The sequence below is a fragment of the Mesoplodon mirus genome, assembly GCF_964341445.2.
Source record: "Mesoplodon mirus genome assembly, chromosome: 14".
Lineage (NCBI taxonomy): Eukaryota > Metazoa > Chordata > Mammalia > Artiodactyla > Ziphiidae > Mesoplodon > Mesoplodon mirus.
In genome coordinates, this window is record NC_138990.1 from 46,965,887 (window position 1) to 46,991,972 (window position 26,086).

The 26,086-nt window shown below is 42.9% G+C and overlaps 1 protein-coding gene across 1 annotated transcript in view; it reads left to right on the forward strand.

Annotated features, from left to right (window-relative positions):
- PLB1 (phospholipase B1) overlaps positions 1–26,086 on the forward strand; it is a 193,667-nt gene that overhangs the window by 26,105 nt on the left and 141,476 nt on the right. Inside the window, exon 4 of the mRNA XM_082643282.1 lies at positions 20,582–20,672. The gene's annotated coding sequence lies outside the window, so the exon portion shown is untranslated. The remainder of the gene's footprint in view (positions 1–20,581; positions 20,673–26,086) is intronic.

Below are 26,086 nucleotides of genomic sequence, written 5' to 3' on the forward strand. Positions count from 1 at the left end.
CATTTTGCCAAGTGAAATAAGCCAGACACCAAAGGACAAATATTGTGTCATTTCACTTATATTATGTATCTGGAATAGCTAAATTCATAGAGACAGAAAGTAGGATGGTGGTTGCCAGGGGCTGGGTGGGGGGAAGGAGAGTTAGTGTTTAATGGGGTCAGAGCTTCAGTTTGGGATGAAGAAAAAGTTCCAGAGATGGATGGTGGCGATGGTTGCACAACTCTGTGAAGGTACTTAATGCCACTGAACTGTACACTTAAAAATGATTAAAAGGGTAAATTTTATGTTAGATATATTTTACTACCATAAGAAACCTTAAAAAAAAAAAAAAAAAGAAAGACTGAACCAGGATCATAAAGTCCATAGAGCCCATCATGTTCTTTCACCATTGTTCACACTACCCCCCGCTATGACAATCCAACATGGAACCCTACGGCTCCCACCCATGGAACCCTACGGCTCCCACCCATGGAACCCTACGGCTCAAGAACGGAGCTCTCACTACCTCAAACGAGCTTTGAACCTCAGATGAAAGGACTTGAGTTGAGCCTAATCGCTGAGCCTCATCTTCCTCAGATATAAAACCGGGAAAGAATACTTGACCTTTCCAATGTCACAGAACTGTCACAGGATCAGTGAGGTTATGGATGTGAAAGTACTTGTCAATTCTGAAGCACTCAGTACAGATAAGGAATCATAAACAATAGCATCCTTATTGCTTCCCTAGGTCATTGGCTCCATCTGGGGACAACTCTAATTGCTGGAAAGTTCAGGCAGAATTGTGAAGTAGCAAAGGTTGCTCTTGGTATCACCTCTCCTCTTACATATGTCTTAGGATGTGCCTCTCCATGTAGCAGTTTCATCTTCCATCCCAACCCCTTAACATCGTGAGTGATGCTCACCTCCTGCCTATATCTTTTCCCTTGGGAACGTGTGTTAGGAAAACCCACTTCTCCTGTGTGTCTCCTTTGTTCTTGCACTTCTATCACACTCACAGCCCTCCTGACGCCAGATGTGTGGGATTTGTCCCCACCTCCCGACACCAAGCAATTCTGTGACGCCAGCTGGGTGTCCTACAATTTAATTTGGAATTGAATCCAATTCTGACGCTGTCTACCTGGAGATAGCATCCGATGCCACAGGTTAAGGGCTTAGTCCCACAAGAGTGCCCCCTGCACACTTCAGATGCCAATTGCAAGTCCAGGTTGCCACCTGTGCTGTTGACTGACTGGCTGTAAATCGGAGGTTTGACTAATTTGCTGCAGTGGCTCACAGACCTCAGGAACACTTTATTTACTGTTTACCGGTTTATTATAAAAGGATATAATTAGGGACAGCCAGATGGAAGAGATGCATGGGCAGGGTGTGTGGGGTTGGGGGGAGGTGAGGAACTTCCTGCCCTCTCCGCGCACGCTGTTCTCCCCACGTGTCCACCAACCTGGAAGCTCTCTGAGCCCCATACTTTTGGGCTATTTATGGTGGCTTCATCACATAATGATCGATCATTAACTCCATTTTCCCTCTCCTCTCTCTGGAGAATCCGAGGTGGGGCTGAAAATTTCCAAGTTTCTAATCGTGGCTTGGTCTTTCCAGTGACCAGCCCCCATCCAAGAACCCACCAAGGGCCACCTCATTACATCAAAAGACACTGCTATCACTCAGGAAATTGCAAGGGATTTAGGAATTCTGTGTCAAAAACTGGGTCAAAGACCAAATATGAGAACAAAAGATGCTCCTAGTGCTCTCATCACTTAGGGAATTATAAGGGTTTTAAGACTCTGTGCCAGGAACTGGGAAATAGATATAAATATTTTTTCTCTAATCTCACAGGATTCAGGATGCCACCTCCTCCAGAAAGTCTTTCCAGATGCTTCCTCTCTCTCCCTCATCTGAGCCAGATGGGGTTTTGGGAGCTGTGTGATGCAATGAATGTACAAATGAAATTATAAAGACCTAGGTTGAATTCTGCTGCCATGACTTACTATGCACGTGACCTTGGCAAACAACCTCTCTGAGCCTCAACATTTCTCTATAAATTAGTGGCAATAAGTTACTTAACAGGACAGTAATGATTAACTGGTATAAACAACAGTGCTAGAATATGAAGGATGCTCAAGAAATAAGTTTCCTTCCTCTGAACTTTCATAGCCCGTTATCTGAGCTTTCAGCCTTGTGTTACAGGTATCTGTGTCATTCATTCATTCATTCAACAAACATTTAACTGAATATGAAGGCAAGAAGTGTTATGACTAAAACTAAAGATGAAGGAGGATGGTTAGGAAAGATTTCACTGATAAGGCATTATTTAGGGAGAAACTTGAAGGAGTGAGTCCTATAAATATCAGAGAAGGACTTTGGGGCAAGAGCAGAGTCCCTGAGGCAGGAACATGCCGGTGGGTTTGAGGAGCAGCAAGGAAGGAACAGCCAAGGTGGCCAGATCAGAATGAGCAAGAGAGGGAGGGAGGAAGAACAGAGAAGTAGCAGGGACCACATCACATGGGGCCTTTGTAGACTGTGGCAAGGACTCTTTTTGTTCCCTGGTGAGATGGGAAGCCGTTGGAGCCTGTTGAGCAGAAGAGTGGAAGAACTGACATAGGCTTTAAAAGGAGCCCTTTGTCTGCTGTGTTCTATGCCGTTGACTGCACGGTAGCAAGGGTAGAAATAGGGAGATTGGTTAGCAGGCTATTACAGTAACCCAAGCAAGAGATACTAGTGGCTTGGGCCAGGAAGGCAAGTGGAAGTAGAAAAAATGGTCAGATTCTGAATATATATTGATTTGAAAGTAGAGCCAAGACTACTTGCTGGACAGTAAGAGAAGGATCTAATGCCAAGGTGTTTGCCTGGGGAAATGTGAAGATGGTGTTTTCATCACCAAGATAAGGAACCTACAAGGAAAAGCAGGTTTGGGTGGGACAAAGTGGGAATTACAAATTTGGCTTTGTATTAATCTGGTTATTATTATTTACCATGGTCTTCATTTGTTTCTAATAATCCAAATTTCCTTCTTATATTACCTTCCTTCAGCCTGAGAACTTTAGCATTTTCTGTACTGAAGATCTGCTAATGGTGACATTTTTTAGTTTTTCTTTATCTGGAAATATCTTTATTTTACCTTCATTTTTGAAGAATAGTTTTGCCGAGTGCAGAATTCTGGGTTGAAAGTTTTTACTTTCAGTACTTTAGAGATGTAGGTCCACTGGTTTCTTCATTGTTTCTTTTCTCCCCGGGCCCCCCACCTTTTTTTCAGCTTTATTAAGGTATAACTGATAAAACTGTAAGATATCTAAAGTACACAACATAATGATTTGATGTAGGATCCATGGTGAAAGGATTGCCCCCATCTAAGTTGATTAGTACATCCATCACCTCCCATATTTACCTTTTCTGGGGGTGGGGTGAGAACATTTAAATTTTCCTCTTAGAAAATTCCAATTATACAATACAGTGTTATCAACTTTAGTCACCATGTTACACATTAGATCCTCAGACTTTATTTATCTTATACCTGAAAGTTTGTACCCTTTTACCAACCTCTGCCTATTTCTCTGACCTATAGCCCACTCTTCTGCTCTCTGTTTCTATGATTTTGATTCCCTCCCCCACCCCGCCTTTCTTTAAGACTCCACATATAAGTGATACCATCAGGTATTTGTCATTCTCTGTCTGACTTATTTCACTTTTGTTGCAAATGACAGGATTTCCTTCTTTTTTAAGGCTGAGCAATTTACTATTGTACACATATACCACACTTCCTTTATCCATTCATCTTTTGACAGACATTTAGGTTGTTTCTATACCTTGGCTATTGTAAATAATGCTGCAAATAACATGGGGGTACAGATATTTCTTTGAGATAATGGTTTCATTTCCTTTGGATATATATCCAGAAGTGGGATTGCTGGATCATATGGTAGTTCTATTTTTAATTTCTTGAGGAACCTCCATACTGTAGCGACTGTACCACTTTACATTCCCACCAGCAGTGCACAGGGTTCCCTTTTCTCCACATCCTCATTGGCATTTTTCTCTCTCTCTCTCTTTTTTTTTTTTTGATAATTTCCCTGATGATTAGTGGTGTTGAGCACCTTTTCATGTACCTGTTGACCATCTGTATACCTTCTTTGGAAACATGCCTATTCAGGTCATTTGCTCATTTTAAATTGGGTTATATGTTTTTTTGCTATTGAGTTGTATAAAATTTTGTGTATATATATTTTTTATTGGAGTATAGTTGCATTACAATGTTGTGTTAATTTCTGCTGTATAGCAAAGTGAATCAGCTATACATATACATATATCCCCCTTTTTTGGATTTCCTTCCCATTCAGGTCACCACAGAGCACTGAGTAGAGTTCCCTGTGCTATAGAGTAGGTTCTCATTAGTTATCTATTTTATACATAATAGTGTATATATGTCAATCCCAATCACCCAATTCATCCCATGCCCCCACCCCCCTTGGTATCTATACAAATTTTGTGTATATTTTGGATGTTAACCCCTTATTGGATATTGGCCTCCATTATTTCTGGTGAGAAGTCAGGGTCATTTGAGTTGGGTTTTTTTCCCCCTATATGTAATGTATCCTTTTTCTCTGGCTACTTTCAAAATTTTCTCTTCATCTTTGGTTTTTAGCAGTTTAACTACAGCATGCCTTGAGGAAGTTTTCTTTGTATTTATCTTGCTTGGGGTATACTGGGCTTCTTGAATCTGTAAATGTATATTTTTCACCAAATTTGGGGGAAATTTGGGCTATTTCTTATTTTTTTTTCTGTCCAGTAGTCTCTCCCCTTTCCTTCTGGGATTCCAGTTACATATGTTAAACATTTTGATAGTGTTTCTTAAGCCTCTGAGGCTCTGTTCATTTTTTTTTCCAATCTTTTTTCCTCTTTGTTCTTCAGATTGGTTGCTTTCTACTGGTCTAATATCAAGGTCATTGACTCTTTCCTCTGTTATCCCCATTTTGTTGTTAAGCCTAGTCAGTAAATTTTTTATTTCAAATATTATCTTTTTCAGTTCTAGAATTTCCATTTAGTTTTTTTAAAATAGAGTTTATTTCTCTGCTGTTTTCTATCTTTTCATTGTTTACAAACATATGACGGCTTACTTCATGAAGCATAGTTATAACAGCTTACTTTAAAATTATGATCTGCTAATTCTAACATCTGGGTCATCTCAGTTTCTGTTGATTGTCTTTTGAGTATAGGTCACATTTTCCACTTGTTTCATGTGTTGAGAAATTTTGGGATATGCTGGACATTGTGATTAATTTGTGCAGACTCTGGATTCTGTTCTACAACTCCCCAAAAATGCTGGACTGTTTGTTTGCTTTAGCAGGCAGTCAACTTGATTGTATCAAACTATAAACTGTCTCTTGGGCCACAGTTCAAAACTCAGTTAAGTTCTTTTATTCTTGTCTGGGCCTCTTAAGCCTGCCTCATGTACTACATTTCAGGAATTGGCCAGAGAACTGGACAGAGTTTATATATAAAATGTGTGGTTCTTCTTCTCTGGGTCTCTCTTTTCCTGGATTCCTCCCCTCACGTTCTAAAGGCTGTGGCTGCCTTAAACTCTCTCCTTTGATTCTTCAGGCAGAAGGAGTGCAGGTTTTCTATCATTTTATCTGCCCGTTGTGACTCTACTGTAGCCTGCTTCAGGCAAAACAAAAACAAAAACAAAAACAAAACAGGAAACACACCCTGTGCATTTGCTTTTTCCAAGTGTTGATTCCTCTCCAGAAACTGCTTGCTTCTGTTCACTCTCCAGGGCCTTCAGGTAACTGGTAGTTTTTAAGAGTTCATAGTTATTATCTACAGGAGTCTGTCTCATAGGAGCTTACTGAGCTATCCTGGAAACAGAACTGTCAGTAGTTTTGGTTTGGACACATTAAGTTGCAGATGTCCATTAGATATGCAAGTGGAAATGTTCACTAGCCAGTTAGATATGCACCTAGAGTTCTGGAGAGAAATCATTCAACATTTGAAAGGATATAGATGGTGTATGAAGTTATGGGTGTGGGTAAAATCAACCAAGGTGTGAATATACCTGTAGAAGAGGAACAGGCCCAGAACCAAACCCAGGTGTACTCCAGGGTTTAAAGATCAGCATGATGAGGAAGAAATTAGCAAAGCAGATCAGGAAAGAGTGGACAACAAAGGAAGAGAAGAACCAAGAAAGGGTTATCCTGAAATCCAAGAAAAGAAAGGATTTCCAAAAAAGGCAGGGTAGTCAACTGTATCAAATGCTGCTGGTAGATTACCATGAAGATGAAAAACTGACTGCTGGATTTAGCAACAAGAAAGTCATTGGTAAACCTAAGAATAACTGTGTTGTTCAACTAGTGGAATCAGAACTCACTGAAATGAAGTGAGGAATTGAAGTCCAGGAGAATGGAGAAATCTATCAGGGACTTTTTACCATCAAAGAAGGAAGAAAAATGTGATTGAAGCTGGAGGGGGTTATGAAGTCAAGAAGTTTTGTTTTGATTTTTGACATCAGGAAAAATTATACCATGTTGGTTTGCTAAAGTAGGAAGTAATTGAGAGGGGATCATTGGTGTGTTGAGAGAGAGGGGACAGGATCCTGTGCACATGTGGAGAGATGGTCTTAGATAAAGTCATGAGCAGCTCATTCATAGCAACTGGAGGCAAGAAGAGAAGCTGTTGGGTATTGGATGTGATGGGGGTGGGAAAGACTATTATGAGAGGACCCAGAATAGGGGGAAGTCAAAAGAGGCAGCGGGCCAAAAAGAAATCCCCTTTATTTCTTAAACCAGTTTGTGTTGGATTTTGTGTTGCTTAGGACCAAAATCATCCTAAATGATCAATATGGTTGTTATGAATCTTTCAAAAATGAATTTTCATAGACCAGAACATTATTATTTATAAGAAATGACTACAAACTAATGAACTTTCATATAATAGACCAGAAGTTCTGAGTCCAAATGGGTATTTGCCATTCTTTCACTTACTTCTGGGAGCCAATTCCAAAGAATATTGTCACACCTTAAAATATCTTTTGACTCTATTCTGTTTTGAATTACTTTAAAAATCTGTGTTACATGTTTTGAATACCCTCAAAGATGACAAATCATGGTCTTTTGTTGGTGGATTAGGTGTTGGAAATATACATAAGCTAGTTGGAGTTGAGTCTGGCAAATATCTTTTATTTTATTTTATTTTATTTTTTTGGCCACACTGCCTGACATGCAGGATCTTAGTTCCCTGACCAGGGATCGAACCCGCATCCCCTGCATTGGGAGTGCAGAGTCTTAACCACTGGACTGCCAAGGAAATCCCTGGCAAATACCTTTTTAGACCAAAACCTGTTCCGCAGAAAGTCCAGTGCAACCTGGAGCCTTAGTATGGGAAAGAAAAGAGTCACTGTCCAGAGTTTGTTCTTTTGGAGTAACAAGTCATCTTTTGGATCCCTCTTGGTTAGCCTGACCATTCAACCTTGTGGAATATTTTCAACAGACACCATATGCTGATGTCAAGGAAAATAGCCAATGTGAACTTCATTTCTGATGTGCAGGAAGTTAAATTTTCTCCTTTGAGACAGGATAATCCTCAGATGTGTGTGAGGCAAGAGAGCTACGGGAGGGTCTCCTCTTCTCACTTACCTTTCACAGTGAGTCTGTATCTTTTTTTCTTTTTCTCTTTCTCCCTCTCTCCCTCACCCCCTTTCTCATGCTCACTGCCCCTTCTCCCCTTCTTTATTGAACTCTAATTGGCCTACAACACTATGTTAGTTCCAGGTGCACAAAATAGTGATTTGTTATTTCTATACATTACAAAATAATCACCACAATAAGTCCAGTTACCACTTGTCACCATACAAAGATATTACAATATTGTTGGCTATATTCCCTGAGCTGTTCATTGCATCCATATGACTCATTTATTTTATAACTGGGAGTTTGTACCTTCTAATCACCCTCACCTATTTCATCTATCCACCCTTTCCCCCCTGCTCTGGCAACCCTCTGTTTGTTTTCTGTATCTATGAGTCTGTTTTGTTCATTCATTTGTTTTGGTTATTAGATTCTACATATAAGTGAAGTCATACAGTGTGTATCTTTCTATGTCTGATTTATTTGACTCCAGGTCCATCCATGGTGTCACAAATGGCAAAATTTTATTTTTTATTGCTGAGTAGTATTCCATTGTATATATATACACCACATATATACATATATATACATCCATTCATCTATCAATTGACACTTAGGTTGCTTCCATATCTTGGCTATTGTAAATAATGTTGCTATGAACATTAGGGTGCACATATCTTTTCAAATTAGGGTCTGTGTTTTCTTTGGAAAAATACCTAGAAGTGGAATTGCTGGATCCTATGGTAGTTTTATTTTTAATTTTTTGAGGAACCTCCATACAGTTTTCCGTAGTGGCTGTACCAATTTACATTCCCACCAACAGTGCACAAGTGTTCCTTTCTCTCCACATCTTTGCCAACACTTATTATTTTTGTTTTTGATGATAGCCATTCTGACAGATGTGAGGTGATATTGTGGTTTTGACTTGCATTTCCCTGGTGATTAGTGATGTTGCGCATCTTTTTATGTGTCTGTTGGCCATCTGTATTTCTTTGAAGAAATGTCTAAATATTCAGGTTCTCTGCCCATTTTTTAATCTGGTTGTTTGGATTTTTTTGAGTTGTATGAGTTCTTTGTATATTTTGGATATTAACCCCTTATCAGATATATCATTTGCAAATATCTTCTCCCACTCAGTAGATTGCCTTTTTGTTTTGTTGATAATTTCCTTTGCTGTACAAAAGCTTTTAGTTTGATGTGGTCCCATTTGTTTATTTTTGCTTTTGTTTGCCTTGCCTGAGGAGACAGGTCCAAAAAAACATTGCTGTGACTGATGTCAAAGAGTGTACTCCCTGTGTTTTCTTCTAGGAGTTGTATAGTTTCAGGTCGTATATTTAAGTCTTTAATCCATTTTGAATTTATTTTTGTATATGGTGTGAGAAAGTAGTCCAGTATGATTCTTTTGCATGTAGCTATCCAGTTTTCCCAACATCATTTATTAAGGAGGCTATCTTTTCTCTCTTTTCTAAAAATTTATTTATTTATTTGGCTGTGTCGGGTCCTAGTTGCAACATGCGGGATCTTCTGTAGTTGTGGCGCGTGGGCTTCTCTCTAGTTTTGGCGTGCGGGCTCAGTAGTTGCAGTGCGCAGGCTCTAGTTGTGGTGCGTGGACTCCAGAGCACGCGGACTCAGTGGTTGTGGCACATGGGCTTAGTTGCCCCACAGCATGTGGGATCTTAATTCCCTGACCAGGGATCAAACATGCATCCCCTGCATTGGAAGGTGGATTCTTAACCACTGGACCACCAGGGAAGTCCCTAGCTTTTTTCCATTGTATACTCTTGTCTCCTCTGTCTTAGATTAATTGGCTATATAAGTGTGGGTTTATTTCTGGGCTCTCTATTCTGTTCCATTGATCTATGTGTCTATTTTTGTGCCAGTACCATACTGTTTTGATTACTGTAGCTTCATAGTATAGTTTGAAATCAGAGAGCATGATACCTCCAACTTTGTTCTTCTTTCTCAAGACTGTTATGGCTATTTAAGGTCTTTTGTGTTTCCATACAAATTTTAGAATTATTTGTTCTAGTTCTGTGAAAAATGCCATTAGATTTTTGATAGGGATTGTATTGAATGTGTATATTACCTTGGATAGTATGGCCATTTTAACAATATTAATTCTTCCAATCTGTGAGCATGGTATATCTTTTCATTTGTTTCCATCATCTTCAATTTCTTTCATCAATGTCTTAGAGCCTTTTTTGAGTACAGGTCTTTTACCTCCTTGGTTAGATTTATTCCTAGGTGTTTTATTCTTTTTGATGGAATTGTAAAATGGAATTGTTTTCTTAATTTCTCTTTTTGATAGTTCATTGTTAGTGTATAGAAACACAACAGATTTATGTATATTAATTTTGTATCCTGCAACTTTACTGAATTCATTTATTCTAATAGTTTTTGGTGGTGTCTTTAGGATTTTCTATATATAGTATCACATCATTTGCAAACAGTGACAGTTTTACTTCTTCCTTTCCAATTTTGATTCTTTTTATATCTTTTTCTTGTCTGATGTGGCTGGACTATGGCTTGGACTACCAATACTATGCTGAATAAAAGTAGTGAGAGTTGGCATACTTGTTTTGTTCTTGATCTTAGAGGAAATTGTTTCAGCTTTTCACCATTGAGTATAATGTTAGCTGTGGGTTTCTCATATATGGCCTTTATTATGTTGAGGTATGTTCCCTTTATGCCCACTTTTGGAGAGTTTTTTTTTTTAATCATAGATGGATGTTGAATTTTGTCAAAAGCTTTTTCTGCGTCTACTAAGATGATCATATGGTTTTTATTCTTCAATTTGTTAATATGATGTGTCACGTTGATTGATTTGTGGATATTGAAACATCCTTGCATCCCAGAGATAAATCCCACTTAATCATGGTGTATGAGCCTTTTAGTGTATTGTTGAATCAGTTTGTTAATATTTTATTGAGGATTTTTATATCTATGTTCATCAGTGATTTGGCCTGTACTCTTCTCTCTCTCTTTTTTTTTTTTATAGCGTCTTTGTCCAGTTTTGGTGTCAGGGTGATGCTGGCCTAGTGGAATGAGTTTGGAAGCATTCCTTCCTCTGCAGTTTTTGGAAGGAATTTCAGAAGGATAGGTGTTAGCTCTTCTTTAAATGTTTGGTAGAATTCACCTGTGAAGCCATCTTGTCCTGGATTTTTGTTTGTTGGCTTTTAAAAAAATTTTATTACTGATTCAACTTCATTACTGGTAATTGATCTGTTCACAGTTTCTATTTTTTCTATATTCAGTCTTGGGACATTGTACATTTCTAGGGAATTATCCATTTCATCTAGGTTGTCCATTTTACTGGTGTATAATTGTTTGTAGTAATCTCTTATGATCCTTTGTATTTCTGTGATATCAGTTGTAACTTCTCTTTCATTTCTGATTTTATTTATTTGGACCCTCTCTCTTTTTCTTGATGAGGCTGGCAAAAGCTTTAGCAATTTTTAAAAATCTTTTCCAAGAACCAGCTCTTAGTTTCATTGATTTTTTAAATTGTTTTTTAGTATCTATTTCATTTATTTCTGCTCTAAACTTTCTGCTTTTTTCCCTTCTAGTAACTTTTGGTTTGTTTGTTCTTCTTTTTCTAGTACCTTTAGGTGTAAGGTGAGATGGTTTATTTGAGATTTTTCTCGTTTCCTGAGGTAGGCCTGTATCACTATAAACTTCTGTCTTAGAATTGTTTTTCCTGCTTTCCATAGATTTTGGATCATTGTGCTTCCATTTTCACTTGTCTCCAGGTATTTTTTTTTAATTTTCTTTTTGATATTTTCAGTGATGCATTGGTTGTTTAGTAGCATGTTGTTTGACCTACATGTGTTTGTGTTTTTGCAGTTTTATTCTTGTAGTTGATTTCTAGTCTCATATCATTGTGGTCAGAAAAGATGCTTGATACTATTTCAGTCTTCTTAAATTTATTGAGGCTTGTGACTTCCCTGGTGGTGCAGTGGTTAAGAATCATCCTGCCAATGCAGGGGACATGGGTTTGAGCCCTGGTCCGGGAAGATCTCACATACCGTGGAGCAACTAAGCCCATGTGCCACAACTACTGAGCCTGTGCTCTAGAGCCTGTGAGCCACAACGACTGAGCCCGAGTGCCACAACTACTGAAGCCTGTGTGCCTGGAGCCCATGCTCCATAACAAGAGAAGCCACTGCAAGGAGAAACCCGTGCACTGCAACAAAGAGTAGTCCCCCCTCACCACAACTAGAGAAAGCCTGTGTTCAGTAACAAAGATCCAATGCAGCCAAAAATAAATAAATAAATAGATTTATTTTAAAAAATTTTTTTAATTTATTGAGACTTGTTTTGTGGCCTACCATGTGATCTATCCTGGAGAATATTCAGTGTGCGCTTGAAAAGAATACGTATTCTGCTGCTTTTGGATGGAATGTTTACAGATATATGGAGTCTGTCTGATCTGTGTCATTTAAGGTCAGTGTTTCCTTACTGATTTTCTGCCTGAATGATTTGTCTATCGATGTCAGTGGGGTGTTAAAGTCCCCTAGTATTATTGTCTTACTGTTAGTGTCTACCTTTATGTTTGTTAATATTTGCTTTATGTATTTAGGTGCTCCTATGTTCGGTGCATATATATTTACAATTGTTATATCTTTTTGTTGGATTGATCACTTGATCATTATGTAATGTCCTTCTTTGTCTCTTGTTTTAAGTTCCATCTTGTCTGATTGTATTGCTACCCCAGCTTTCTGTTTCCATTTGCATGGAATACCTTTTTCCATACTCTTACTTTCATTCTGTGTGTACCTTTAGATCTGAAGTGAGTCTCTTAGAGGCAGCATATATATATGGGTCTTGTTGTTGTTTTTTAATCCAATCAGCCACTCTATGTGTTTTGATTGGAACATTTAGTCCATTTACATTTAAAATAATTATTGATAGTTATGTACTTATTGCCATTTTGTTAATTGTTTTCTGGTTGTTTTTATAGTTCTTTTTTTTCTTTCTTCTTTTGCTCTCTTCCCTTGTGATTTGATGACTATCTTTAGTGTTATTTTTTAAATTTCTTTCTCTTTTTTGTGAGTATATCTATTATAGATTTTTGGTTTGTGGTTACCATGCGGTTTATAATAACTATAACTATATAAATGTATAAAATATATAACATATATGATTAAGTTGATCTCTTAAATTTGTACACATTCTAACAAACCCTGCATTTTTATTCCCCCTGCCACATTTAATGTTTCTGACGTCATATTTTACATCTTTCTGTTTTGTCTATCCCTTAACTACTTATTGTAGATACAGATGATTTTACTACTTCTGTCTTTTAACCTTCCTACCAGCTTTATAAGTGGTTGATCTACTACTTTTACTGTATATTTACCTTTACCAGTGATATGTTTTCCTTTCTTTATTTTCATATTTCTAGTTGTGGTCTTTTCTTTCCTGCTTAGAGAAGTTCCTTTAACAATTCTTGTAAAGCTGGTTTAGTGCTGCTGAACAATTTTAGCTTTTGCTTGTTTATAAAACTATTTATCTCTCCTTCAAATCTGAATGATAGCCTTGCCTGGTAGAATATTCTTGGTCATATGATTTTTTTCTTTTCATCACTTTAAATATATCATGCCACTTCCTTCTAGCCTGCAAAGCTTCTACTAAAAAGTCAGCTGGTAGTCTTGTGGGAGTTCCCTTGTATGTAACTAGTTGCTTTTCCCTTGCTACTTTTAAGATTCTCTCTTTATCTTTAATTTTTGTCATTTTAATTACAAATGTATCTTGGTTTCAATCTCTTTGGGTTGATCTTGTTTGGGACTCTGTGCTTCCTGGACCTGGATGTATGTTTCTTTCCCCAGATTAGGAAAGTTTTTAGCTATTATCTCTTCAAATATAGTCTCTGCCCCTTCCTCTCTCTCTTCTTCTTCTGGGACCCCTACAGTGCAAATGTTAGTATGCTTGATGTTGTCCCAGATGTCTCTTAAACTACCTTCATTTTTTAAAATTCTTTTTTTTTCCTGATGAGCTTGGGTGAGTTCCACTACTCTGTCTTCCAGTTTGCTGGTCTGTTCCTGTGTATCATCTAATCTGTCGATTCCTTCTAGTGTGTTTTTATTTCAGTTATTGTATTCTTTAGTTCTGTTTGTTTCTTCTTTATATTTTCTAACTCTTTGTTAAACTTCCCACTGTGTTCATCCATTCTTCTCCCAAGTTCATTGAACATCTTTATGATACTTACCTTGAATGTTTATCAGGTAGATTACTTATCTCCACTTAGCTTAGTTCTTCTTCTGGGGTTTTATCTTGTTCCTTCATTTTGCAGATATTCCTCTGTTACCTCATGTTGCCTAATTCTCTGTTTTTATTTCTATGTATTAGGTAGGTTGGTTACATTTCACAATCTTGGAGAAGTGGCCTTATGTAGGAGACATCCTATGGGACACAGCAGCACACTTACTTCCCTTTGGTCACCAGAGCTATATGCTCTAGGGATGCCCCATATATGGGCTGCATGTGTCCTCCTGTTGTGGCAGGTGGACTACCATGGGCACACTGGTAGATGGGGCTCACCACCAGCTCTGTTGGCTGCCAGGCCCTACTTTGTGCAGAGGCTGCCTGCTTGCTGGTGGGTAGGGCCAGATCTTAGTACAGCTGGCTGTGGGGCCGAGGAGATCCTGGGGCTGGGGCTGGTCCACTGGTGGGTGGATCCAGGTCACCACTAACCTGGCTGCTCTGCCTGTGGCCGGAGGGGGGGCGGTCTCAGGACTGGTACTGACTGGCTGGTGGGTGGTAATCCCCTGGTGCTAATAGGCTAGAGAGAAGACTCCAGAATGGCATTTGCCAGCACTGGTGTGTTTGTGGTAGAATGAGTTCCCCACAATGGTGCCACCAGCATCTTTGTCTTCAGGGGGAGTCCCATTTGCCTCCTGCCTCTCTGGGAGGACCTCTAAGATCAGCAAGTGGGTTTGACCCAGGCTCCTTTCAAATTACTGCCTCTGTGCTGGGTCTCAGAGCAGGTGAGATTTTGTGTACCCTTTAACAACAGAGTCTCTGTTTCCTACGGCTGGCTCTCCTGTATGCAAGCCCCCAGCCTTCAAAGCCAGATGTTCTGGGGGTGCATCTCCCAAGTGCAGGACCCCTAGGGCTGGGGAGCCCAATGTGTGGCTCAGACCCCTCACTCTTTGGGGAGAACCTCTGCAACTGTGATTATCTTTCATTTGTGGGTCACCTACCCATGTGTATGGGTCTTGACTATACCACATCTCACCCTTCCTACCTGTCTTGTTGTGGTTCCTTCATTATACCTTTAGTTGTGAAAAATCTTTTCTGCTGGTCTTCAGTTCATTCTCATCGACTGTTTCTCTGTACATAGTTGTAATTTTGGTGTGCCAGTGGGAGAAGGTGAGCTCAGGGTCTTCCTATTCTGCCATCTTGGCCACACCCTCAAGTCTGCATCTTTAGCTAAGATAAAGTCACTAGCAGACATTTGGACTGCCAATTTTCCTGAAAACTTTGAATTCTCCTAAAGAAACTACTCAGGCAGTATTTGGAAGTGTGGAATAAGAACTAGAATAGGGGTCAGAAACTACTGGCTTTTTGGCTCTTTCATTTATTAGCCATGCAACCTTGGATGAGAAACTCACTTGAGCCCCAGTTTCTCTATCTGTAAATAGCAGTGATTCATATTTGACCCAACAAGATTAAAAGGGGAAAGGTTTGTGAAAGCACCTAGCAATGTGTAATAAAGGAGTCATCTTGCTCAGGTTCAAATCCTGGCTCCAGGCAAGTTACTTAGCTACACTGTGCCTCAATTTCTATGTTAAACAGATATAATAATAGTATCCACCTCATAGATGTTTATATCAATCAGAGTTTAGTGCAGAAAACAGCAGAGAAACAGTGTCTGCTTTCCTCCCATGTTCCAAAATTCAAGCAAGTCCTTTTAATTGGTGGAACCAGAGCATCAGCTGCAGGCTGCTTTCTAGCTCCTGCAGTAGGAAGGTACACAGGAGGATGCTACAGGGGCTGAGGAAGCCAATCCACACACACCTCCCAAGTTATCACCAGGATGAAGTGAAATGATGTATATGAGGGCTTAGTAAGTGCTCAACAGACATCAGCCATTGTTACTTTCAGCACATAGCTAATGCTTGAAATATATTTGTTTATTCATTCATAATGGACCAGAATATAATCTACTCTGTTTATACAAATAGCATGTATTATGGACCCAGGTTTTCCCACAGCAGACTGAAGGTCTGAGTCTCCCTATTTCGATCAATGTCATTCAGGCTTTAGACACAGGTGTCTGGTCTACTGTGGACCATTGCTACCCTTCTTTGAGAAAACTACTAAGCGATTTGAGATAATATATGTAGAATGTTCTATCTCTGGAGGAATACTTAAGAAACTGATGACAGTGGTTTCAATGGTGTGCGCAGGGCTGGGGGTGGGGGTGGGAATTGGTTGAGTGGGGAAGAGGAGGGAGGGAGACTTGCATTTCACTTGCAGTGAGAAGGGTCTACCTTCTGTCATTCCTTGGAATTTTGTAATATGTCCATATATTACCTGTTCCAAAAATTGTAGAAAATTTAAGTCTTTGAAGCATACACTGATTTATTATTGGCATTCAACTTCAAAACAAACCCATCCTAGTTTCAAGCTACATGAGTCATAGCATCCTGGTTTTTAATGCCCATTCAGGGCACTCATCACAAATCAGAGTGGGTCGAAATGGGTTGTTGACAGAAGAAGTTCCAATGTAAGGCAAAAGGCGTTGTATAACTCTGCCCCAACTCCAGTTCTTGTGAAATGGTGTCTAAACAATCTGCTCCAGGCCTCAGGTGAGCGCCAACAGGGTACTTCTGCTCCACAAATACTGATGGCCAGTTGTCTTCCAGAAGGGTCCTTGAGGAACAGCTGTCCCTGGTAGGCAGCTACTGTGAGGAGAACAGCTCAGCACAGCTTTGCCATAGACCACACCACTGTTCTTTCCCCCCACCCCACCTTTGGTCAGTTTCTTCAGTCTGCAGATAATAGTAAATAAATCTATTCAGCAGGTTAAGTAACTCAGGAAACTGGGAAGGGGGGATACGGATTATGCAGCTAATTCCTTGCCATAATTCAGGCACTTAGTCAATCCTGGGTGAGAGGCATCAAAGTGCTGAGATGGAAGGGTCAAGGGAACAGACCTGATTATTGGGCAGACTCTAGAGGCTCAGTGGGTCAGAAGCTCTGGCTTAATCCTGAGGTGAGGTAAGGAGTGTGATCAATGAAAGCACTGAAACGGTGGCTGTCATTATGAAGAGGTATGTCTACAAGTGGCAGGACACTCAGGGGACCAATCTCATAAGAGAAGATTGACAGCATCTTCCTGATGAAAGTCTGAGATCAGCCTGGGCATTCTGCCACTGGCTCCTTGACCGGTGTATGGCTGTTAGCATAACTGATGCCATCTTGGGCCTTATACAATTTCTCCTGTCCTTTTGGTGACACTACTCAGGAAAAGTACTATGCAGTGAATCACTTCTCTGTCATCAAGAGCCTTGTAGTTAATAGATATTGCTTAATAATCATTTGGACCTGGTAACCCCTATGCTCTGTTAGCCCCCAAACAATGATGAAGACCTTTGCTGACATATTCCTGGCACCCACGAGACTAGTTACCCATCATAAATCTTAGGAATGCGTGTCCTGTTTCCAAGCACCTACCCGCCTACCCCGGGTTAACTATAAAATTGTCCCAATGGCCCCTTGGCGGCACAGAGTGTAGCTGCAGGTGCAGCTGGATTGTTGTCTGCCTGGTCCAGATACCCCCTGTGAGTAAGTCACCCTGCAATAAACTGACCCCTGGATTGTATGGAGCTGCCGGCCTCAATTTTCGGTCTCAAGATGCCTTCTCAGTTTTGTGGGCACTTTTGTTCCGTCTGTCCTTGAACAACTGGGAACAGAGTCCATCAGAGGGTGGTCTAGGAGGTTGGCTTTTATTCACCAATTTCACATCATAATTCAGTGCACACATATGGTACATACACTCATGCATTATTGAATCTACACTTTAAAGAAACAGTGTGTACCAATTAGTTATGATGCACTCTGATTTTTTCTTTTAGTGCTAGTTACAACCCACCAAATTGATGTCATAACCCACCAATGGGTTCGAACCAGTAGTTTGGAAAACACCACCCTAACCACATAAGCTAATCAGCTCTGGTCTGTCTGATTCTCAGGGGTGGTGAGCCACACAAAGATCCCAGGAAGTCTCTTGCACAACGGATTATCTTGGCATATCTATCCATTCCCAGAGATTTGCATATATGAACTTCAGAGCGCACTTGTGTGAATGCACACTGTCCTCCTTGACCTGACCTCAGACAGACTCACTTTCCTGACATTAGAGCCACAGTGCTGAGTGCACCTCTTCATTCCTTGCCTCTCTGATATTTGAACCCAGCACTGCATCTTTCCCACTCAGTCCCCATGGGAGGTCCCTGAGGTTAAAATATCTGAATTACAGAATGTCGAGGATGAAAGAGACCTTAAGAATCATTTAATACAACCACCCTTTTGATGCACCTCAGTAGTCTCCAGTATCTACTTGCATTCCTCCAGAGACAGTGAGCTCACTACTGACTGGGGCAGCCCCTTCCATCTTTGGACAGTATCGGCTAAACCAAAATCTATCTTCTTATGCTTCCATTTATTTGTTTTTTGTTTGTTTGTTTTGTGGTACGCAGGCCTCTCACTGTTGTGGCCTCTCCCGTTGCAGAGCACAGGCTCCGGACGCACAGGCTCAGCAGCCATGGCTCACGGGCCCAGCCGCTCCGCGGCATGTGGGATCTTCCCGGACCGGGGCACGAACCCGTGTCCCCTGCATCAGCAGGCGGACTCTCAACCACTGCGCCACCAGGGAAGCCCCTATGCTTCCATTTATTACTTTTTGTGTCAAAATTAGTCAATGTGTCTTCTTGGAACAGTGCCTGGCACGCAGGAAGCACTAGGTAGATATTTGTTACTGGCGACTAGCAGTGGTTGTATTAGGGTATGAACAGCAGTAACTCATCTAACCCTCTTCTCACATGACGGCCCTTCACGTGCTCAGAAGAAGGCATCACGTTGCCTGGGTCTTCTCTCTTCTCTGCTAAACAACTGCAGTTCCTTCAGTCCTTCTTGCTGTACTGTGCTTTCCTGCCCCTTCGCATCCAGCTTACTGTCCCCCTGATGCGGGCGGGTCTCTGACACGTTGATACTTCTATGCAAACACCAGCCTTCACAATTGGCCACCGGACTCCTCGTGTAGGGTACCGGGGCAGAGAACAGAGACTCTCACCTCCTGTGACCTGAGCACTTGGTGGCTAATAATGCTGCCCAGGGTTATTAATAGCCCACATCAGAGCAGAGGGAGGCCTGCACCCACAAATAATGGAGGAGTGGGAGGGGTGGCATCCCCCCCTCCAGAGCACGGTCCCTTAGGGGAAATGCACCAGCTGGCTTCCTGGAAAGAATGAGGCCTGCAGGAGTGTGGCGAGCCCACCCAGGAAGAACTCAACATCCTGTGGCTGCACCAGGGAGTCTCAGACCCAAATAGCTTCAGGGAGGTGAACGAGTGGTGGGACTGTAATGCATTTGGGAGGCACATGCTCCCCCAAGGGAAGATGCACTTACCCTGCTCCGGCCGGTTATTACCACGCAGGAATGTGGGCCCTCATGTTTCAAGATCATCCACATTTTCCAAAAAGCCAGAAATATGAAGTTTTAAATATAGAAACATCCCACTTTAAAAAGTCAACTAGTTCAACATCTTCATTCAAAATATTGTATGAGGCAACAGTGTCCAGGCTAGACCAAAGCCCTGTGACCCTCAGTTCTCCTTTTGGACCTCTGTTCTCTACCTGCAGAGCAGGGGGCCTTGGAGGAGGGTGCTGGGGCTGGGTGGAGCCTGGTGACTTCCTCTTACTTCAGTGTCGCCAGACAGTTCTCAAGTCACACTGCAGCCAGAGCCAAACTTGGAAAAAGGGCTCTGCTATCTGAGCAGCCAGAGGGAGCTTGCTGGAGTCTCACACTAGTGTTTTCTGGGCAGGTGGAGAGAGCATTTAGGGGCTGCCATGCGGTGGAAGAAGGTTTTGAATGGAATCCAACCCCATCCCCCTCAAGAGGTGGGAACATTACCACCTGGTCAACATTACCTGCTCTGTGGGGGAGGGAATCAGGCTTTCCTTGGCCTCTGGCTTCCTGAGTGACCTCATCTGTCCTTCCCAATGACTATTTGCTTAACTATTTGCAAAGTAGTGAACATAAAAATACTTTTGTGTGGTTCAAATGTAAAGCATGCAAGACAGTGTTAAAACGTAGTTGCTTATCCTAAAATTTTCCACTCATTATGGGATCCACAGAACCATAGATTTTTAGAGCAAAAAGGGGCCTTTCAACCAGCGAGCCAGCCAAATGAGGTAAACTGAGGCAGAGAGTAATTTGCCTAAAGTCTTGCTGCTGGTTTACTAATTCCTTTATTTCCCGTCATCCTCCCTGTGCTTTGGGAAAATGAACCCCAGCTGCTCCTCGCCCCATCCTACCACTCACACACACCACAGCTGGCCTGATCAACTTACCTTTGCGATAGTATCATATTTTGTGCAAAGTAGAAAATTTGCATAAAATATTAATAAATTTTAAGATATGATTTTATTTTAAAAGATTAATAAAAGTATTAATGAAGCCTTCATTTATATGTAACACATGATACAACGCAAGTCCCCAAAAGTTTTAAAAATTCTTCACAAATTGCATAATTTGAAACCTGGCAGGCCAAGTGAATTATAAACTGTTTATGGTACTACCACATGGTGCTACAAATTTAGCTAGTAAACAGAAACTACTACCAGACACTGTCAGGATTGGTTTTAATTTGCATGAGCTTTAAAATGTGCAGGTTTTCAAAATGCATTTTTCACATGAAATGAAGTGCCTGGTACTCCACTGAACACATTTTATTGTTTTCCCAGCTGGATGAAACCTGCTCTGGTCTGAGAGTTCTTGGTGATGTGGGAGACATTGCTGGCTGCCTTCCCAGTAGCCATCCCTGCTTTCTACCTTGTGAGTAGAATCCCAATTTTGCTTAGATATTGATCAACAAACAGTATGCTCAAGGAAGGTGGTACCAGCCCTAAGAGATGAGTCATGCTTGCTCTAGGCTAGACATGGTAATCCCATCTCCCTTGCCAGTGATTGACCCAGTTCTGCCCGCTGAGACTCAAGGAAGAGTCAGCTAGAGACCTCTGGGAATGATTTCTCTTGACAAAACATAGACATACACCAAAAGAGCCGTGTGTCCTTCCTGCCTTTGGACATTGTTATATAAACATGGGATGCTTGGAGATGTGGCAGCCATTTTGTAACCACGAGGGAAAGCAAAGAGAATCATAGAGAATACCTATATGCTAGGCTGAAACATGTGTTTTATGGTAACAATAAAGGGACAAAGAAGAAAAGGGAATAGACACAGAAATGTGAGGCATATAGGGCCAAACCTCCCAGCAAGACAGGACGAAGTCAGGATTACATTGGGCTGCCTCTCTTAGCCCCTGAGCTATTTCTCCTACACTAGAGATGTGAAAGAAACATATGTTCTTGGAGTGGGAGCAGAGGGCACTCAGAAGGTGTGGGGTTGCGGGGGACCCAGAGTGTCCTGTGTACCCTTAGGGGAGTGTGTGGGATATTCCTGCATGTGCCGTGTGCATGTGTGCTCTGGAGAGGACACGAGAGTTTCCCTGTGCCCCATAGGTATGTATGGAGTTGTGGGATAATGTGGAAACTCTCCTTCCCTTGGAAATTAAGCCATTCATCAATTCACTCAGTCATTTTACTAATTTACAAAATGCTGACTTTGGGCCACACCCTGTGTTGCTTCTTTGGGGGATGCAAAAAAGCAGAACACAGCCTTGCTGCCTTTTTGGAGTTTGCAGTCCTGGATAGGGAAAGAAATCATGCTTGCAAATTATTAAGAACCAAGATAGTACAAATCAAATAGCAGGTGAAGGGCCGAGGCAACCAAGGCTTGAGGGTTCAGAGAGGGAAAAGGTCTCTGGGGACTGGGGAGTCAGGAAAGGCTTCGTGGTGGTAAGGGCAAGAAGAGGAAGGAGTCTGATACGGAGGTTTGGTAACTGGAAGACAGGGAGACCGGAGGTTCTCAGTTTGGGATGTCAGAAGAAGGACGCTTCATCTTCCTTCCTCCTTGCACCAATGGGAGAAGCTTAAATTCTAGGTCTTAATCTACATTCTAATTCTTTGCTTCATTCATGTCAATAAATTTTTGTTGAGCAGCTACTATGTGCCAGCATGGTTGGCAGTTGGGGCTATAGAGAGGCAGATCCCTCCAGCAGCTCTGTATCTGTGTTGAGACAGCCAAAGGCAGGGGATAAGTGCTGTTCTAGGGAGAGACACCAGGTGCCACCAGGCCTGGCCAGAGGAGGGACACCAAGGAGAGCAGGAGGAATGGCAAGGCAGTTTTCAGGGGCACAGATGGCAATTTATCTTGAGCTTCTAGGGAATCTGCTAGGCTGGGGTGGCTGCTGGCTTGCTGATGAACCTATCCCCCACTCAACTTTTCAGTAGGGTCCAGTCCCTGTGACCAAGAGCTCACCCCGTCTCTTTGTGTGGATGGTACCCGTGGTCCATCCTATCATTTTGGTCTCATCCCAGAGGAAGGGGATTGAATAGGCAAAGACTCTGCTTTGCCACCCTGAACAGATTCTGTTTGCCTTGAGTTATATGGACAGCTGTAAGTTGACACCTATTTTCCTGGGGTGAGGAAGGGTGTGACAGGACAGCATGGGCCATCCTCTGCACATATTCCTCTGTAGGCAGAGCTTGAAGGTTGTTGGGAAGAGGTGGGCAGTTGTGAGCTGCCTCAAGGGTCTGCTCCCTGATCACTGGGGACCAGCAATGCTAACATCTCTACTGGGTGGAGTGGCTCCATCTGAGGTCACCTGGTAGGAGAGGACACCAGAGGCCTTGGGAAGGAAACTCCCCGAGTGTGGCATTCCATTTGCACAGTGCAAAGACCTGAGGCCATGTGGAGTGGCCAAGCTGATAAGGCAGGAACCACTGGGGCACACCTTCTTCTTTGGCCATTGTCAGGGGTCTTCTCTGCTCATCCAGGCCTGTTCCTGCCCAAGATTGCTGTGTTGGAGGGACAGGAGGAACTGGGAGGTGGCAAAAGTAGCCCAGTGCCTGGGGATGAGGTGTGAGACAGGTGGTGAGGTAGTTTTGAGGTGAGAAGGTAGCTGCTGGCCTTTGTTGGTTTGGGGGCATCTCCAGCCACAGGGAAGTGTTTGTCCTTCCCAGGATGGGTCATTACTGGGCCATCCTCATTTCCATTCAGCAAATACCTTTTGTGTAGGACCCAAAGGGACACAAAAGCAGTTCCTGCCTTAGGGAAGTTTGCCACCTATAATAGACAGCCAATTTGGATGCTGAAAGAGAGATGCAAAATATTCTAGAGCTTCAAAGCAGGGTGAGATCACAGCTGGTAGGAGGTGACTGGAAACAAGCTCCAATAGTAAGCATTCCTGCATCGCTGCCGGGAACCACATGCTGCATTGAGCACCTCATACTCCCGGCTTCATTTCTTCCTCACTTCACTGAAGTATGGATCAGCCCTTCCTTTTATAGATTGGGAAACAGGCTCAGAAGACAGAAATATGTGGTTTGCTCAAAGGGAGTCTTTCAGGGTAAGGGAGGAAGGGAAGGTTTAGGTTCACTGTAGAAGGCTTGAGGGCCTGGGCCAAGGCTTAGGTTCATTGTGGAAGGCTTGAGGGCCTGGGCCAAGGCTTAGGTTCATTGTGGAAGGCTTGAGGCCCTGGGTCAAGGCTTAGGTTCATTGTGGAAGGCTTGAGGGCCTGGGCCAAGGCTTAGCTTCATTATGGAAGGCTTGAGGGCCTGGGCGAAGGCTTAGGTTCATTGTGGAAGGCTTGAGGGCCTGGGCCAGGGGCTTGTGTCCCAGAGGGAATCCCTGATGGAGAGAGGAGGCCCAATGATGAAGAGAAGGGAAGAAGCAAACCAAGACCGAGGAGGAAGGAGGGCAGCGGGACACGTGAGCTGGAGGTGAGGGGAAGCGGGGAGGAGTCTCCTTCCTCGTGTGGGCAGTGGAGTTTCTTGGAGAAGAGCTGCCCAGAGAAGCACTGTCTTGGGCTGAAGGTGCAGCAGGCAGACGCCAGGGAGGAACCCAGCAGTACCCACCACTCTGTGGCGGAGAGCGAGAGGCCGGGTGCGAGGCCAATGAGAAGAGGGAGGAGGGGGCTTGTGAATGGTCAAAGTGAGAAAGGACCCTCTGTTAGCTGGGTTGGGGGGATGAGGAAGGGAGAGGGTCTGGTGAGAAGCACAGTCAATTCTCAAATATTCTCCTCAGTCCCAGCCCTGGCTGTGACGTGCTGTGAGTCTGTAAGTCCGTGTATCTTGCTCAGGGCTGAAGTCACCCTTGGGGGAGCTGGTCCCCACGGGATGATATCTGCTTTCACAGGTCCCATGAGGCATATTGGACCTGTGGTGCTGGCTCTGCCCTGGGCCAGGCTCTGTGCCCTGGACCCAGATGCAAGCAGCCATGCCCATGCCTCCCCATCTCTGGGAATCCCCACCCCATCCCATCAGACCTGCCGGCCAACCCATTATCAGTCTGCTCATGGCTCACCTCCATGCCTTTGCCCAAGCTCTTCTGATGAGTGCACATCACTTCTTCCAGACCTGGCTCAAGGTTTGCCTACTCTAGGTAGCTTTCCCGCAGGGTCCCACCCTTCGTTCTCTGCTTGACGTCTCTGTGTACCCTTACATGCTCTTTCCTTTTACTTATACAGTCTCTAGGCTTCATTTTTTGTGTATGTTCATCTTATCTCCCCAAAGAGATAATGAGATCTTTGAGGGTAGGGATTACATCTTACATCTTTTCTGTCTCCCACATAATACCTAAAATTGGCTCATAGAAGGCCCAGCATTCACAGAATATCAAATGAATGGGAATTCCCTTCCACCCACACATGGGCCCTGTGGCTCTAGGAATGTGACCACAAAACATACCCAGAGGATGTGGTGAGATGCAGGTGGGGAGCAGGACCAGGCAGGAACTGAAGCATGCCTCCACCATGATGTTTCTCTGGAATGATGCTTAGCTGGAAGGGACCTTGGTGATGATCCAAACTTCTTCCTCCATTGACTGGTAAACAAAAGTCTCAGGTGGGGCATAGGTGCCCCCAGGGGCACAGCGCTGAGCCGAGACTCCAAAGTACAGCATGAAGACCAGCAACAGCCCCCTCTGCTAGAACCCAATTTCCCAGGTCTTAGATCCGTGTCTTCTCAGCAGCATCCCCATGTTAGAAACACTCTTCTCTCCATGACATAGACCTTCTACTTCTCTGGCCAGTTTTTCTTTGTCTCCTTTGTAGGTTTTTCCATCTCTAGCTGCTCACTAAATACCAGCATTCCTTAGGATGCAGTCATTAGATGTTTCTCTTTCCACCCCCTCCATCCTCTCTCCCTAGGCAGACTCATCCCACCACACCTGGAATGGCCATCTGACTTCCGCATAACTCTGGCCCAGAATTCTCTTCAGAGTTTTCGATCCCTTTATCTGCTGCCTCTTTGGCATCTCCCGAGTGTCCATACCTGAACTTATGACCTTCCTCAGCATTCTCCAAAAACCTCCTCCCTGCCCAGTGGTCCCTACTCAGTGCATGAACCACTGTCCACGCCAGTGCACAGGGAAGAAATTGAGGCGTTGTTTTTTCTCCCCTCTTACGCATAATCCATTGGTTTTACTTCCTGAACATCTCTCTACCCACTTCTCTCCATCCCCACCACCATCCGCCAGCTTCAAGCCTCCTCCACCTCCTGCTCAGAGGGTAACAGCCTCCTGTCTGGACCCCTCCTTATCTCCCTATCATCCCTACTCCACACAGCCATCAGTCCCCTTTTTAAAATATTAGGCAGATCCTGTCACTTTCCCATTTGCGACTCTTTATTAGCTCCTTGTTTCTCTTAGGGTAAAGGCCAAGACGTGACCAAGGCCTACAAGGTAAAGACCCAGATATGACCAAGGCCTACAAGGCTTGAATAGCCCCTCCTACCTCCCCTGCCTCAGCCTCCCTTCCCTCGGCATGGTCGCCACCCTGGCTCTTCCCAGGATCCCACTAATCACAGAGCCTTGAAATCAGCCTGGGAGAGGTCCCCTGGCCGCATGTGTTCATATTATCATCTTATGTGCATTTGTAAAACTAATTCATGTTTCCCTCTCTACCTGCCTAGAATATAAGCTCCGTGAGGTCAGGGGCCTCACGGGGCATGTAGAAGTAGCTCAAGAAGCATGTGTTGGCTCTTAGGCCTCTCTCAGGGATGATGCTCCTGAGTTCTGGTCACCAAGCTATGGGGCAGATGAAAACCCAGGTGACCCAGCACTGCATGGGCTGGACATATGGCACATGAAGAAAGCACCTTTATTCTCTTATCAGCCCCTGCAAATG